This window comes from Ruditapes philippinarum, unplaced genomic scaffold (assembly GCF_026571515.1).
Source record: "Ruditapes philippinarum isolate M1 unplaced genomic scaffold, ASM2657151v2 ctg13894_1_1_1_1, whole genome shotgun sequence".
Lineage (NCBI taxonomy): Eukaryota > Metazoa > Mollusca > Bivalvia > Venerida > Veneridae > Ruditapes > Ruditapes philippinarum.
Window position 1 is genome coordinate 6332 of NW_026852960.1, and position 17830 is coordinate 24161.

The 17830-nt window shown below is 31.9% G+C and overlaps 1 long non-coding RNA gene across 1 annotated transcript; it reads right to left on the reverse strand.

The window, feature by feature from the left end:
- Window positions 1-6727: 6727 nt before the first annotated feature.
- On the reverse strand, window positions 6728-13296 carry LOC132729390 (uncharacterized). The gene is made up of 2 exons (XR_009625615.1): window positions 12482-13296; window positions 6728-9688 (listed from the first exon to the last, which is right to left on the reverse strand). It is a non-coding gene; the product is annotated as an uncharacterized LOC132729390 (long non-coding RNA).
- Window positions 13297-17830: the final 4534 nt, after the last annotated feature.

The following is a 17830-nucleotide window of genomic DNA, read 5'->3' on the forward strand; positions in this document are numbered from 1 at the left end:
AGTTTTATCTTTAGTTAGAGAAACCACTTTTTAGTAACAGTGACCTTGACCTTGAACCTAGAAGGTCAACAACCAATTCCAAGCTCGGTCTTCTAATGGCAGGGTTTTACTGCAATTTACCGTATCACAAGAAGAAATATGGGCATTGTAAAGCATATTGTTTGTAGTTTCTATTAAAAACATTTCTTAGGATAGGCAGTCCGGGCAAAAGTACAAAACATTCAAGATGGCCGCCAATATGGCCACCATAAATTAGAAAATACCATATAATTTTTGTTTCTTAACTTTTTACTTTCAGATTTTGTACAAAGTAGTCTCAATTACACAATATCAGATAAAATATGGCATTTTTATAATTCAACCAAGCAAACATGGTAATTATATGGCAAATTTTAAAATAATCAATTAACAAAAAAAGTGGTAAAAATAGCATTTTTTGAAAATATAATGACTTTGTTTTGCCGTATTACATTAACACAATATAAACGAAAATGCATTCAGATTGTGTGTACTTTATCAATTTAACATTACTAGACAAGTTAAATAAATCATTTTCTGAACATTATGCCATAAGAGTAGAGATTCAAAAGTGGGTGTGGTAAAATTACTGAAAAATATATTTAAAATTACAATGTTCCCAAAGCTTGCCCATATTTTATTATTTCAGTTTAATGTAAAGAAAATTGTGTCCTAGTTTATGTTCTTTATCATTTGAACATTTCCTGATAAGTTAAGCATAAACATTTATTACCTGAGCATTTATCACAGGAGAGTACAACTTTGAAAGTTGGTGGGGTAAAATAACTCCCAAAAAGCGCGTTCAAAATTAATAAGCTCCTACAACTTGCCTTTAATTTACAATCTTAGTGCAATAATCATATATTCATTAATTTTGTTGTAAGATATACAAATATGTATTACATTTAAGGGAAAAAAGAAACATCATATTATAGCAACCTTTAAGATTATCGACATTCACCAAAAAAAATGGTGAAAAAAACACTCTTTTTACAATTTGTTGCCTTTTGGTATATCTTTTTGACCCAAAGTCAAAGAATTGTGCTTCAGTTGTTTTAGCTATTATAGTTGTATTAATTTGGCATAAAAATCATTACAAGAGAACGTATCCCAGACAGATATAGTTTAAAAAAGAGGTAGGGTTAAATGGCCGACATAATACTTTCAAAAATTAAAATGCTAGCAGAACATGCTTACTAGTCATGTCTTGCCATTTTCTGACAATTATTATTATCAATAAGTTGTGTTAACGATGTACCATCTTTTTGTAAAATACTTTTATTGGGGATTTTTTTAAATCTACGAAATTCTAACTGAATAATTTTGAATAAAAAACGTTTGGAAAGCTGCACTCACTATTGCTTGTCCAGTTAATTTGGTTCTTGCTAAAAACGCCAGTCTTAATGACGCTATGTATATATATAATGATTATTTATAGTGTGTGAAGTAAAAACTTATCAAATCTTGAATGCGTGTATTTTATGGTTCAAAAAGAGTCTGTATAGCAAATACAAGTACTGCGAATTCACTTATATTCGTTGGCATGTAATTGCGTGGTTTTATCAAAACGGGCATTTTTGTGGGTTCTTAAATTCGTGGATTTTCAATTTCTTGTAAAAAAAATAAAAAAATAACCTAATGCAAAGTAATCTTACACTTAATCTCCGCGCATTTTGCTTACCGCATGTACATATTTTTATGTTTCACACAGCGCTTGTCAATAAATTTAATCCTTGCCTATGGGCATTCATTACACAAAAATCGGCGGAAAAGCACCGATACATGTTTGTAATATATAGAATAGAGACATGGCAAGAAGTATTTGTTGAGATAAAATTTAGTCAGATTTTAAATTCGTTGTTTGACCTACCCACGAAAACCACGAAAATTCGTGTCCAACGAAAAATAAATTCTTTAATCAATTAAAAAAAAACATCATTTCACTGTAAATGTTTTATTTATCATAATTAATTCACACAAAAATGTCTAAAAACAAATTATTTTAGTACCTTTAGTTTCATCTTTGTAACATTAGATAGATGGAAGTGTGCTTTAATTGAAATTGTCGCGAGACACATGAACTTAAACCTGAAGACATCACGATGCTTATACAACATTTTCTTACGGGGACAAACAGTATTATTGTGTTCTTTCTACAAAAAATATAATTTTGATATTCTTGATACATGTTTATAACACCAGTAATTGATTATGTTTTTCCTTAAAGGCCCATTATGCCTTAGAAAAGCTTTTTATCTTCCTTTCTCAAAAGCTTTTCAATTTTGGTGTTATTTTATGGTATCAAAGCGTTTTTCATTGGCCAATTATCTGCTTATTTTGGCAATAAGAACAGTTCTTGTGAATATATATTTTGTATGGAAGGAAGATAAAATACTACTTTGCTATATTGATTACAAAGTATTTTAAATAAGATCTTTCAAATCCACTAGCTGTGTCATTTGCTCTCTCACTATTTAGTAGATATAACATGTTTTTGGATATCAGTACTTTGAGAATGTTCCAAAACGTGTGCTGCATAATATGAGCTCAGTATCATGAGACAGAGCACTGACTGTGTAAGTGACAGGAATGGTGCATCAGCTCCTGACAGTTTGAACAATCTGGATGTTTTATTTATTATCCTTGAAAATCGTTCACCAGAAAATCATTGTTGTGCTTCTTGTAGTTTTAGTTTCTTCTATTTGACTTATTTTCCTGTTGGGTGGTTCTAGTATTCCTTCGTGACTAAATACCACCCTAAAGGATATTTTGCCTGCTTTAAGATTTCTCCTTTGGCGGCTTTTCTCTGATATGAAGTCTTCATTACCCTTAAGAAAATCAATTATTAAGTTCAACACAATTTTCATATTTAGGCTACACACATTATTTCATACTTTGCTTTTCATGGAGTGGCGCGATAGTTACATTAAAGATCCCTTGATTACCGTCTTGTGAATTTATCTACGGATGTTTAAAATTTAAAATATCACTTTTATTATAATTTCACTACATTTGTATTTAGCCTTAGCCTTTGGTAAAGGACGTTTATATATCACTGCTGTCCATAAATAGGCAAAATCTAACCGAGCGTAAATGTGCCATATTGTGTGTTCTTAAAGCTTTCCCTTTTTCATTCTATTCGCTTGTACGATTTTGAGCATTTTTTTAAACAATGCTAGTTAAAGGTGTGAATAGGAAAAATACAATACCTAAAGATCTTTAAGTAAACAGTAAAGTTGAAAATGTTGCTGACTTGGTTTGATTGAGTCTGTTCATGGATGGTCCTGTAAAGTGCAAACTATCGTGAAATTTACTTCGTCGGAGGATCAAGCAAGTGACTCCTTGATTTCTTATCCGATGCTCTTCCTATAGAGCTAGACCGGCTTACCACAGATGGACATAACGATTGACTTAATTATAAGGCATTTATTAACCTTCGTTGTTGTTAGCGTGCCCTTAATCTATCTTTGAAAACTGTACTTGCATATACTAGTAACCTGCATATTAAGTAAACCTAAGCTTGCAGGCTCTCAGATTATGTTGTTTACACTTGGAAACATCTCATAATTATAGTGAAGTTTGCATCTTGAGGTCGTACAATATGAATGGAGTGGTTGAAAGGAAAGCAAAAATTACCTGATATGATGCTCTATGAATGATGATGATGATGATGATGATGATGATGGGATGATGAAATACGTCAAAAACAGAAGATTTATATATAGTGGAAGAATACGATGATTATAGAAACAATCGAACGTGTCGAGAGTGTTACAATTATAAACACAATTTTTCTAATACTCGGGCGTAAAGTTATTTTAAAAATGCATCTTTGACTGAATGGATACTTACATAACAAGAAAAAACCGTCAAAGAACTATGTTGATAATCAAGCATAACTTTCATTTTTTTCTAGTTGTCAAAATGATCTTCTTAATTTGCCACAAAATTATGCCTTGTTAGTTCAGTTGGTCCAAGAATAACATGATTGATGATTAAACTACTACCATGAATATATCTTTATGACATTTTACCTTGAAACATTTAGGTTAACCTTGACCTTTTATGTTCCAACATGTTCTCACTACCTATGTAAAGCAAAACTAATTTCACAACTGTAAATAATTGGGAAATATATGGACTGGACATAATTATTAATGCAGTATCACGACTTTTGACATTCATTCGTGACCTTGACCTTTGGAATAAAGAACCGAAAAATGTTTCCGATTTACAAATTTATGTACAAATTATGACAATTGACAATAATGACCTTAACCTTTGAGCCAGAGACTTCACTATTTCTTGTTGAAACATGTCGGCCTTAAAATGCAACATATCTTTGCAACGCAGAATTGTTGACCAGACAAGAGTATCAATTATTTCATACATGAAATGAAAAAACTAGGGGAAAGACACAGTCATCTATTAATCATATTATGAATTGGAAGTACATGTGTGACCTTGAGATTTAAAGCTAAATACTTGATTTTTGAATGTGACACATCAATATAATGTTCAAAATTATTTTTATCAAGTTATTCCAAAAATCACCCAGGAATGACATAATTATTGACTTGACATGACCGTCAGTGCACAATTTAATTTTCCATATTTGACAACAGTATGGATCACACTAAAAGTGAGGAATAGGAAGAAGGGTTGGCACTATAAAATTATTATTCCTCACAAATATTTGTTGAGGGGCATGAAGTTGCCTTAATTTTAATATTAAATTTGACTGTGCAGAATGTATTAATGCATCTATACTTTATTAGCTCGACTATTCGATAAGAATAAGTAGAGCTATTGTAGTCACCCGAGCGTCGGCGTCGGCTTAACCACTTATGTTAATTTTTTTGTAATACCTCAAATATTTTCAAAGTCCATTGACATATGGCTTTGAAACTTTGCGAACTTGTTAACCATCATGACCCAAACCTGTAGACAGGAGGAGGTAACTCTATGAAGCATTTTGACAGAAAAATGCCCCCTTTTCAACTTAGAATTTACATTAGGTTTGCATACCACCTCAGATATGTTCTTATTCTATTGCCATCTGGATTTGAAACAATTTGAAATTTTATTGTCTCCAAGGACTAAAACTGTAATATGGATTTAAAGAAAAAAATTGCCATTTTTTTAACTCAGAAAATTTTACTTTATCAAGGCTCTTTTACTATGAAGCACTTAGAATAGTCGAGTGTTGCTGTCCTACCGACAGCTTTTATATTGATATATGCATTTAAATTGTGCTTTAAGTTAAACTGATATGTTCATTAAAGCTTAAACACCTTTTGCTTTTCACTATTGCAATTTTCTACGACTGTGATTTTATTCAGTATGACATTGGCACAAAACTTCATCAATGAACACTCCTTTCAACAATGACAATACCACTTCTTGTTTTTGTCATAATAGATAATTATAGTAGTCAAATTTACAAGAACTGTCGGAGGACAGTAATGCTTGACTATTCGAAAAAAAAGTGTCATAAGGGTTATTTATTAAGTATAATAATGCTTACCTATATGAATAAAATTGTCCGAAAAGGTACAAAAGCTTGTTATTTAGATGTATGTTTTATCAAGTAAATCACTACTTTGTTAAAATGAATGCATAAAATTGTCCCAAAAAAGGCACAAACCCTTCAGTAGTTACGGAGATAACAGCTTACAAACAAAAACTTTACCATGAATTTCTAAGTTAAAATAGGGGAGAAAAATCAGCCAAAATGCAAAATATAATTATGGATCTTGGTCAGTGACAAACAATTATGACCCTTAATGCATATGTGAAGTTTTAAATAAATATCTTTTATTGAGATAAATTATGTAAAACCTGCATGTAAACAATAACCAAGAGAGTAAGTAGAAAAGGGGAGATAAATCAGGCTAAATACAAGATACAGTTATGGAACTTGCTCAGTGACATACAATCATGACCTGAGTGCATATGTGAAGTTTTAAATATATATCTTTGATAGTTATCGAGATATTTAAAAATTACATGTAAATATAGGGGCAAAATTCTGTAAATATTGTAGGCAGAGTTATCCAACTTGTCAATCTGATGTACATTGTTACTATAAATAAGTATTGTGATTTTCAATTGAATATCTTAAGCAATTATTGAGATATTTGACTTAACAAAAAAACTTTAACCAAAATTTCTAAGTAAAAGGGGCATAACTCTGTAAATATTGAAGGAAGAGTTATCCAACTTGTCAGTCTGATGTACATTGTTACTATATATAAGTATTGTAAGTTTCGATTGAGATATTTGACTTTACAAAAAACTTTAATCAACGCCGACGCGGACGCCGACGCCGGGGCGACTGCAATAGCTCTCCATATTCTTCGAATAGTCGAGCTTAAAATGATATTGATGATGTGTTAACCAAAACTGAAGTTTATACCAATATATTTATATATATAAACTCTTTTTAAAAAAGTATTTATCCATACAATATTTTTGTTTTCAAAACATATTTAATGCCATCACATAATTCTTTAACAGATATAATGGACCAAAAGAGCAATTTGATAAACATAATATTCAATGGTTTTTGAGTATTTTTTACACACAACTCGATATATTTTAAAAAGGGGAAATACACTCGTTCCCCTTTTTAAGGCACTGTTTTTACATTATTTTCAGCTAAAGTAATGGTATTGTTTTGTGAAAAGTAAAAGACAAACAGCTAAAGTAAACATCCAAATTTTATTTTTTGTTTCTTTTGCAAATGTTTTCGGGGGAACCATTCCCCCGAAGAACAAAAGCCATGTACAGAATATAACATGATTCGATAAATAAAAAGCAATTGTTCAGTAATAAGAGATACATTATGCTTACGGGGGAACCATTCCCTCATCAAAATAAAAAGCAAATTTCAAAACTTATCTTTAACACATACTCTAAAGTGGAACCATTCCCCCTTAAAAAAATAGATATAACAATTTGATCAAATAAAATGCAATAATTAAGAAATAAGAGCCATGTAACCGATAAAAGGGAACCATTCCCCCATCAAAAAATTAAACTTCAAAACACATTTTCTAAAGTGGAACCGTTCCCCCATAACAAATTAACAGATATAACAATTGGATAGAATAAAATGCAATAATTTAGAAATTCAGAGCCATGTTACAAGGAAGAGGGAACCGTTCCCTCATCGAAATAAAAAATAAATTTCAAAACTTATCTCTTACCCATTTTCTAAAGTGGAACCGTTCCCCCTTAACAAAACAGAAATAACAATTTGATAGAATAAAATGCAATAATTTAGAAATTTAGACCAAGGTTACCCGTAAGAGGGAACCGTTCCCTCATCAAAATAAAAAATAAATTTCAAAACTTATCTCTTACCCATTTTCTAAAGTGGAACCGTTCCCCCTTAACAAAACAGGTTCAAAAATTTGATAGAATAAAATGCAATAATTTAGAATTTTAGAGCCATGTTACCGGTAGGAGGGAACCGTTCCCTCATCGAAATAGAAAATAAATTTCAAATCTTATCTATAACACATTTTCTAGAGTGGAACCGTTCCCCCTTAACAAGACAGATATAACAATTTGATAGAATAAAATGCAATAATTTAGAAATTCAGAGCCATGTTACCAGTAAGAGGGAACCGTTCCCTCATCGAAATAAATTTTTTTTTTTAAAAACTTAAGTATGACACATTTTCTAAAGTGGAACCGTTCCCCCTTAACAAAACAGAAATACAATTTGATAGAATAAAATGCAATAATTTAGAAATTTGGAGCAAGGTTACCCGTAAGAGGGAACCGTTCCGTCATCAAAATAAAAAATAAATATCAAAACTTATCTCTTACCCATTTTCTAAAGTGGAACCATTCCCCCTTAACAAAACAGATTAAAAAATTTGATAGAATAAAATGCAATATTTTAGAAATTTAGAGCAAGGTTACCCGTAAGAGGGAACCGTTCCCTCATCGAAATAAAAAACAAATTTCAAAACTTATCTAGAACACATTTTCTAGAGTGGAACCGTTCCCCCTTAACAAAACAGATATAACAATTTGATAGAATGAAATGCAGCTATTTAGAAATTTAGAGCCAGGTTACCGGTAGGAGGGAACCGTTCCCTCATCCAAATAGAAAATAAATTTCAAATCTTATCTATAACACATTTTCTAGAGTGGAACCGTTCCCCCTTAAAAAAACAGATACATGTATAACAATTTGATAGAATAAAATGCAGTAATTTAGAAATTCAGAGCCATGTTACCAGTAAGAGGGAACCGTTCCCTCATCGAAATATTTTTTTTTTTTTCAAAAAACTTAAGTATGACACATTTTCTAAAGTGGAACCGTTCCCCCTTAACAAAACAGATATAACAATTTGATAGAATAAAATGCAATAATTTAGAAATTCAGAGCCATGTTACCAGTAAGAGGGAACCGTTCCCTCATCGAAATAATTTTTTTTTCTAAAAACTTAAGTATGACACATTTTCTAAAGTGGAACCGTTCCCCCTTAACAAAACAGATATAACAATTTGATAGAATAAAATACAATAATCTAGAAATTTAGAGCAAGTTTACCCGTAAGAGGGAACCGTTCCCTCATCGATATAAAAAACAAATTTCAAATCTTATCTATAACACATTTTCTAGAGTGGAACCGTTCCCCCTTAATAAAACAGATATAACAATTTGATAGAATAAAATGCAATAATTTAGAAATTTAGAGCCATGTAAATGGTAAGAGGGAACCGTTCCCTCATCAAAATAAAAAAATAAATTTCAAAACTTATCTCTTATCCATTTTCTAAAGTGGAACCGTTCCCCCTTAACAAAACAGATTTAAAAATTTGATAGAATAAAATGCAATAATGTAGAATTTTAGAGCCAGGTTACCAGTAAGAGGGAACCGTTCCCTCATCAAAATAAAAAATAAATTTCAAAACTTATCTCTTATCCATTTTCTAAAGTGGAACCGTTCCCCCTTAACAAAACAGATATAACAATTTGATAGAATAAAATGCGATAATTTAGAAATTTTGATCAAAGTTAAAGATTGCGGACGGCAATGGAAAAGCTGCCATTGACTGTAACAATACCTCTATTTTTTTCTTTGAAAAAAAATGACAAGCTAAAAATGATGAAAATACACTAATTTGACATATATTTTTAGTTCAAGACCATTATGAGGCAAATTTAGTTTCAATTGCTAAATTTGAGCCACAAATAAATCACTAAATAAGAAACATTTTGACTGATCTATCATATGAAAAACAAATTTGATTAAATGCCTTGGAACTAAATTTCAATGCAATGAGATACATCTGTCTATTAAGTTTCACTTCAATAGCTCCAATAGGTAGACTGTGAGGCAGACAGACAGACAATCTGATTCTAGTATATCGCACTTATCATCATAGTTGTGTAGGGTTTATAAAAATAATCTAGAACAAGCCTCTTCCATATGTTATAGCACAATTTTGTTTGTTCATTCAACAGTAATTTGCTTGTACTGGTTTGAAAGCCTGTGTGTATAACAATCACTCTCAACATCTCTCTTCACAGCCATACAGGTATTTTTAATAAACAATTTTTAGCTACCAAACGAAGTTACAACAGAATATGCCCATGTAAAATCCAATTATTTTCTGCCATTTTGAGTCTTTTTCACAACAGTATCTGAAAATAAATAAGGATTCATTTAACTTTTTTCATTTCATTATTTGCTTGCATCTATCATTTCACAAAATAATCTTTTCAAATTCTGGGACTTTGTAAGATACAAGTGAATGACTTAAAAAAAACAGATAAATACATGTATATAAGGCCAAAAAAACAAAAACAACTTGTTTCTGGTCACAGTCCCCTAAATGAACAAGGTCAGTAGGTAGAGATTTTTTGGGGGGTTGACCGATGACATATATGCAAAGTGCTGCATTAAATATAAATGGATCCCATGTCATTCTGACATATTGGTCAGGGGTAAAATATACAGTCGGTCGGCAGACCAGAAACAAGATTTTTTTTTTGGCCTAAGCAAAATACTGACAAAATGTTTTAAATTAGGATCATAAAATTTTGTTGCATGTTAAGAATAATTCTTATATTACTTTTATTTTTTGTGTGAGATTGGTTCAAAACAGGAATCCTTTACAGAATTCTGTAAGATGTACTAAGTTCAGGCTCACCAACTTTATATAATTATACATTGAGTGCATTGGATTTTGCTGTGATGTAGGGGAAATTATGACAAAACAGAAGTATCTTTAAAAAGATACTTGGACAAGAATAAACTGTTTATTACTTGTCTTTTTAAAACCACTTGCCCCTTACCACTGTGTGTTCGAATCCCGACAGGGACTTTGGATTATTTCATGTAAGGAAGCTATTCAGCTAGCTTACGGAACGTCGGTGGCTTTACTCAGGTGCCCGTTCATGCTTGAAAAAATGCACGGAGGGGCACCTGAGGTCTTCCTCCACCAGTAACGCTGGAAGGTCGCCAAATGACCTATAATGTGTCGGTGTAATGTAAAAAACCCAAATCAAACAAGAGAGCCGGGATGATGGCCCTGAAATCGATCACCTGTATGTAGGCCCCCTGGGCGGGGCCAATTTTGTCCCAAGGGCTTTTATTTGAACAAACTTGGTATTCACTCACTAGAAGATGTTTCATGCTTAATATCTAAACTCTAGCTCTTTGAGTTTTTTAAAAGAAGACTTTTTAAGTTTTTACTATATACATATAAGGAAAATCAATGATCCCCGGGCCAGGGCCAATTTTGACCCCAGGGCCCTGATTTGAACAAATTTGGTAGACACCCACTAGAAGATGTTTCATGCTTTATATCTAAGCTCTAGCTATTTGGGCTTCTTAAAAGAAGATTTTTTAAGTTTGAACTATACACAATTAAGGAAAATCAATTACCCCCCCCCCCCCGGGCAGGGCCAATTTTAACCCCAGGGCATTTATTTGAACGAACTTGGTAGACACTGACTAGATGATGTTTCATGCCAAAGATTTAAGCTCTAGCTTTTGGGGTTTTCTAAAAGCAGCTCTAGCTTTTGGGGTTTTCTAAAAGCAGATATTTTAAGTTTTTACTTTCCGTTGCCATGGCAACCAGAGTTCTGCTTAGAATTAAATTCTTTGAACAATTTTAATGTTTACTACCAAAGGAACATTCCTGTGAAGTTTGGATGAAATTGGCTTAGCGGTTTATGAGGAGATGTTTAAATAAAAGTTTACAGATGGACGGACGCCAGACGAAAAGCGATCACAAAAGCTCACCATGTCACTTTGTGACAGGTGAGCTAACAAACAAATCAAACTTGTCTTTTTGTATGCACTTGTTTTTCTGGGAAGTTTATTGTCTCATCTTTTTAGAGTGTCATTTATAACTCAGTAAATTCTACTATTGAATAAGATATTCACTAGAGAATTAATGAACATTTTTAAAGCAGTGAAAAATATTTATTGGGAAGAAGTTCACAGATCTCAAATATCTGAGAAATTTAAACTAGACAAGCGTTTTTCAATGACCTCGAAGTGTGACCTTGACCTTTGACCTTCAGACCTGGTTCATGTGCATGACACTGCTTCTCATAATGGTGACAGTTCTATAAAGTTTCATTAGAATCACCCCATATGTGTAGGAGATATGCTCTGGACAAAAGCACAAGTTTCTCATCTTTAGTGACCGTGACCTTGCATAATTATGTTAATCTAAATCACATGTTTCGCACCTGTAGTCATGCTAATGACCATTTGTGTTTCAATCCCTCAATAAATGATAACAAAATGGTCCAAATACAAATTTAAATTTTTTTTATTAAAACTTTGACCCATATGTGTCAACTTGACCTTGGTCACAGGGATCTAAAATTTTCCACCAGATACTCCGCCTCACAATGGTGATATTTGCGTGAAATTATATTGAAATCCCTTTATGCATGTAGAAGTGTTGCTACAAACAAGTGTTTTTCAGTTACTAGTAAGTGTAACCTTGACCTTTGACCTAGAGACCTGGTTCATGTGTGCGACACAGTTTCTCATACTGGTGAACATTTCTATGAAGTTTCATTAAAATTCCCCAATGAGTGTAGAAAAATTATGTTCCGGATAAAAATAAAATAGCGTCTGTCCAGCCGCCCGCCAGGGGGGAAACTAATATATAAAAGAGAAAAAAAGAAGATATCATGGTAATTTTAAAACTGACATATATATAGCCAGTTCTACCTGTAGGGATATCTTTATCTTTGCCAAATGAAAAATAACAAATGTTAGTCATTGAAACTGCAAATTTCACTTCTATGCATATTTAATAACTATAAACAAATATGTTGATGTTTTTTAGAACTGTTTTGTGTGGGACATGTAGCTTTAACTAATTTATTTTGAAATTCTATCATACATGTAGAAGTAAGCACAAGCACACATTTTTTAGCCTTTTAAACGTTCTTTGTAGAGTTACTTACATTTTCTTTTTTTGAGTGGCCTCTGTTTATTATCACCAGTCTTCTCTAATCACATTCCCCTTGCTCACATGTAGTTTACTGGCTAAGATAATAGACCCTGAAATTTTAAGCAAAAGTATTACCATTTCTAGTCTAAAAGCCATTACACTAAAACCAGATCCCACTAACTAGTTTTATTATGTTGTTAAAAATAATAGAAAAATAATAAAGTGAAAACAAGCAATTATCATGGTATATGCAAGCAATCCATTATTAAAGTCCCCTACCGGTTAGAACCCCAGCAACATTATGATGGGTCATTGGCCATTCAATTATGCCACTGAATGAATGAATGATATGAATGAACTTTAAGCTTTCAAGTTCTTAGTTTGTCTATATCTTAGTAATGTGTTAAGTTTCCAAGCCTCCCTTGTAAGGAAATCTGTGGAGAAATAAGTAAGTTAAGGAATGAATAAGAAAAATTCAATGTTTAAGGAGATAATTCTGGCAACATGTATGCTAGATTTGTAACCCTTGTCATATGATGTGGGAGTTTGAAGTAAATGCTATAAGAAATGAAAAAGTTTAAGTAAAAAATAATTTATTTCTAGCAAAAAATCTCAAGTGCATGGGACCTAATTCTGGAAATAGTCAAGCTATAGTATTGAACCTTCTCACAAATGATTTATTTGAGTGATAATAAGAAACATATGTATTAAGTTTGAAGTAGAAACATAAATATATAAAAAAGTTATAAAACTAGAACTCCGTGAGTCGGATGTGTCGCCTTGTGAACAATAAAGTTTAGGAGAAATGGCCAGAGCAAAAAATGAAATTATGAAAATTAACAATTTTTTAAGGGTTATAACTCAAACTAGAAATGTGTCATCATGCCACGGATGCCCCCGCATGCAGCCAAAATTTCAAATGTTATAATATTTAGTTCCAAATTTGTTTGCACAAATTATTTTTTTCATTCTAAGTTCAAAGCCCTTAAAACTTTTCAATGTTAACACAAACCATTTTTATACAATGTTCAAGGCACTGAAATTATTCAGTCTTAACCTTTTAAAAATAGCATATTGCATATTTGTAGCCAACATAATGGCTATATACATTTCCACAAAAGTATGAGTGCTGAAAGTGAAAGTTCAAAATTTTTCCAACATTCAGGAAAGATAAGTTTGTCTAAAATCATTGAACCACGACCAAATTCAAACTTAAACTGCTTATTCCTAAGATGTATCTATATTATTTTCAAAGTGAAAGGGACATAACTCTGCCAAAAAATCATCGAACCATGACCAAATTCCAACTTGACCTGCGCATTCCTTTGACATATCCATATGTCAATTTTGAGGTGAATATGTAACACTGTTGGGTTGATAATGAACAGAAACTGTAAATTTCATATCATTTTCAAAGTGAAAGGGGCATTACTCTGCCAAAAATCATTGAACCATGACCAGATTCGAACTTGGTCTGCGCATTCCAAAAACATATCCATATGTCAAATTTGAGTTGAATGTGTAATATTGTTGGGGAGATAATAAATGGAAACTGAAAATTTCATACATGTATTATTTTTAAAGTGAAAGGGGCATAACTCTGCCAAAAATCATCGAACCATGACCAAATTTGATATTGACCTGCGCATTCCTTTGACGTATCAATATGTCAAATTTGAGTTGAATGTTTAATACTGTTGGGGAGATTATAAACAGAAACTGAAAATTTCATATTATTTTCAAAGTAAAAGGGGCATAACTCTGCCAAAAACCATGACCAAATTTGAACTTGACCTGCGCATTCCTTTGACGTATCGATATGTCAAGTTTGAGCTAAATGTGTTGTACGATTGGGGAGATAATGAATGGAAACTGAAAATTTCATATTATTTTCAAAGTGAAAGGGGCATAACTCTGCCAAAAATCATTGAACCATGACCAAATTTGAACTTGACCTGCGCATTCCTTTGACGTATCCATATGTCAAGTTTGAGTTGAATGTGTTGTACCATTGGGGAGTTAATGAATGGAAACTGAAAATTTCATATTATTTTCAAAGTAAAAGGGGCATAACTCTGCCAAAAATCATCGAACCATGACCAAATTTGAACTTGACCTGTATTTTCTCATGACATATCAATATGTCAAGTTTGAGTTGAATGTGTTGTACCGTTGGGGAGATAATGAACGGAAACTGAAAATTTCATATTATTTTCAAAGTAAAAGGGGCATAACTCTGCCAAAAATCATCGAACCATGACCAATTTCGAACTTGACCTGTATTTTCTCATGACAAATCCATATGTCAATTTTGAATTGAATGTTTTGAACCGTTTGGGAGATAATGAACGGAAACTGAAAATTTCATATTATTTTCAATGTAAAAGGGGCATAACTCTGCCAAAAATCATCGAACCATGACCAAATTTGAACTTGACCTGTATTTTCTCATGACATATCAATATGTCAAGTTTGAGTTGAATGTGTTGTACCGTTGGGGAGATAATGAACGGAAACTGAAAATTTCATATTATTTTCAAAGTAAAAGGGGCATAACTCTGCCAAAAATCATCGAACCATGACCAATTTCGAACTTGACCTGTATTTTCTCATGACATATCCATATGTCAAATTTGAGTTCAATATGTGCAAGGGTTATTAAGATAATGAACGGAAACTGATGATGACGGAAGGACGGAAGGACGGAATGACAGAATGACGGAATGACGGAATGACGGAACAGGGTAACACTATATGCCCCTGCCATTATATTCTTAAAAATAAGAAGTGAAGAGCAGCAGTTTCTGTGCAGTGCACTTCTTATCAATAAGATCTATCATCTTATGAAGTTTCAAGTCCATAGTTTTTATAAAAGCAACCCTTTTTCAAGGTTTTTACAAGGCGACACAAAAACATCATTTTTTTCATGAACATTCTAAGGTCAAGGGGGGGGGAATCTTGACAGCTCTCCATATTCTCCCATAAAAATATAGTAGTTATACATGTATCTGTTTTGTTAAGGGGAACGGTTCCACTTTAGAAAGTTTGTTATAGATAAGTTTTGAAATTTATTTTTTATTTTGAGGAGGGAATGGTTCCCTCTTACTGGTAACCTGGCTCTAAATTTCTAAATTATTGCATTTTATTCTATCAAATTGTTATATCTATTTTGTTAAGGGGGAACGGTTCCACTTTAGAAAATTGTTAAGTGATAAGTTTTGAAATTTATTTTTTATTTTGATGAGGGAACGGTTCCCTCTTACTGGTAACCTGGCTCTAAATTTCTAAATTATTGCATTTTATTCTATCAAATTGTTATATATATTTTAAGGGGGAACGGTACCACTCTAGAAAAAGTGTTACAGATAAGTTTTGAAATTTATTTTTTATTTCGATGAGGGAACGGTTCACTCTTACCGGTAACATGGCTCTAAATTTCTATATTACTGCATTTCATTCTATCAAATTGTTATACATGTACCAGTTTTGTTAAGGGGGAATGGTTCCACTTTAGAAAATTTGTTATAGATCAGTTTTGAAATTTATTTTTTTATTTTGATGAGGGAACGGTTCCCTCTTACCGATAACCTTGCTCTAAATTTCTAAATTATTGCATTTTATTCTATCAAATTGTTTTATCTGTTTTGTTAACGGGGAACGGTTCCACTTTAGAAAATTGGTAAGTGATAAGTTTTGAAATTTATTTTTTATTTTGATGAGGGAACGGTTCCCTCTTACTGGTAACATGGCTCTAAATTTCTAAATTATTGCATTTTATTCTATCAAATTGTTATATCTGTTTTGTTAAGGGGGAACGGTTCCACTTTAGAAAATGTGTCATAGATAAGTTTTGAAATTTATTTTTTTATTTTGATGAGGGAACGGTTCCCTCTTACCAGTTACATGGCTCTAAATTTCTAAATTATTGCATTTTATTCTATCAAATTGTTATATCTGTTTTGTTAAGGGGGAACGGTTCCACTTTAGAAAAAGTGTTACAGATAAGTTTTGAAATTTGTTTTTTATTTCGATGAGGGAACGGTTCCCTCCTACTGGTAACCTTGCTGTAAATTTCTAAATTATTGCACTTTATTCTATCAAATTGTTTTATCTGTTTTGTTAAGGGGGAACGGTTCCACTTTAGAAAATTGGTAAGTGATAAGTTTTGAAATTTATTTTTTATTTTTATGAGGGAACGGTACTTGTAACATGGCTCTAAATTTCTAAATTATTGAATTTTATTCTATCAAATTGTTATATCTATTTTGTTAAGGGGGAACGGTTCCACTTTAGAAAATGTGTCGTAGTTAAGTTTTGAAATTTGTCTTTTATTTCGATGAGGGAACGGTTCCCTCTTACTTGTAACCTTGTTCGTAATTTCTAAATTATTGCATTTTATTCTATCAAATTGTTATATATATTTTAAGGGGGAACGGTTCCACTCTAGAAAATGTGTCATAGATAAGTTTTGAAATTTATTTTTTATTTCGATGAGGGAACGGTTCCCTCTTACCGGTAACATGGCTCTCAATTTCTATATTACTGCATTTCATTCTATCAAATTGTTATACATGTACCAGTTTTGTTAAGGGGGAACGGTTCCACTTTAGAAAATTTGTTATAGATCAGTTTTGAAATTTATTTTTTATTTTGAGGAGGGAACGGTTCCCTCTTACCATTTACATGGCTCTAAATTTCTAAATTATTGCATTTTATTCTATCAAATTGTTATATCTATTTTGTTAAGGGGGAACGGTTCCCCTTTAGAAAATATGTTATGATAAGTTTTGAAATTTACTTTTTATTTCGATGAGGGAATGGTTCCCCCTTAAGCATAATGTATCTCTTATTACTGAAAAATTGCTTTATATTTATCAAAACATGTTGTATTCTGTACATGGCTTTTGTTCTTCGGGGGAACGGTTCCCCCGAAAACATTTGCAAAAGAAACAAAAAATAAAATTTGGATGTTTACTTTAGCTGTTTGTCTTTTACTTTTCACAAAACAATACCATTACTTTAGCTGAAAATAATGTAAAAATAGTGCATTAAAAAGGGGAACGAGTGTATTTCCCCTTTTTAAAATATATCGAGTTACACCAAGTTTTAAAATATGATAAGGTGACAACTTTTAATGACTTTTCAAACCATAATTAACTGATAAAACACAGACAACTGTGACAGACAATTTCATTCTACTTTGTGTCAAAAGATATATCTAAAGGCAACAAAATCTCAAAAATGTGTTTCGGTACCATTTATTTATTTTTTGGCAAATAGATTGTAATAATTTTAAATTGCAATGACATGATATTTCTTTCTTCTCTAATGTAATACAATTTTTTATTTCTTATCACAAAAT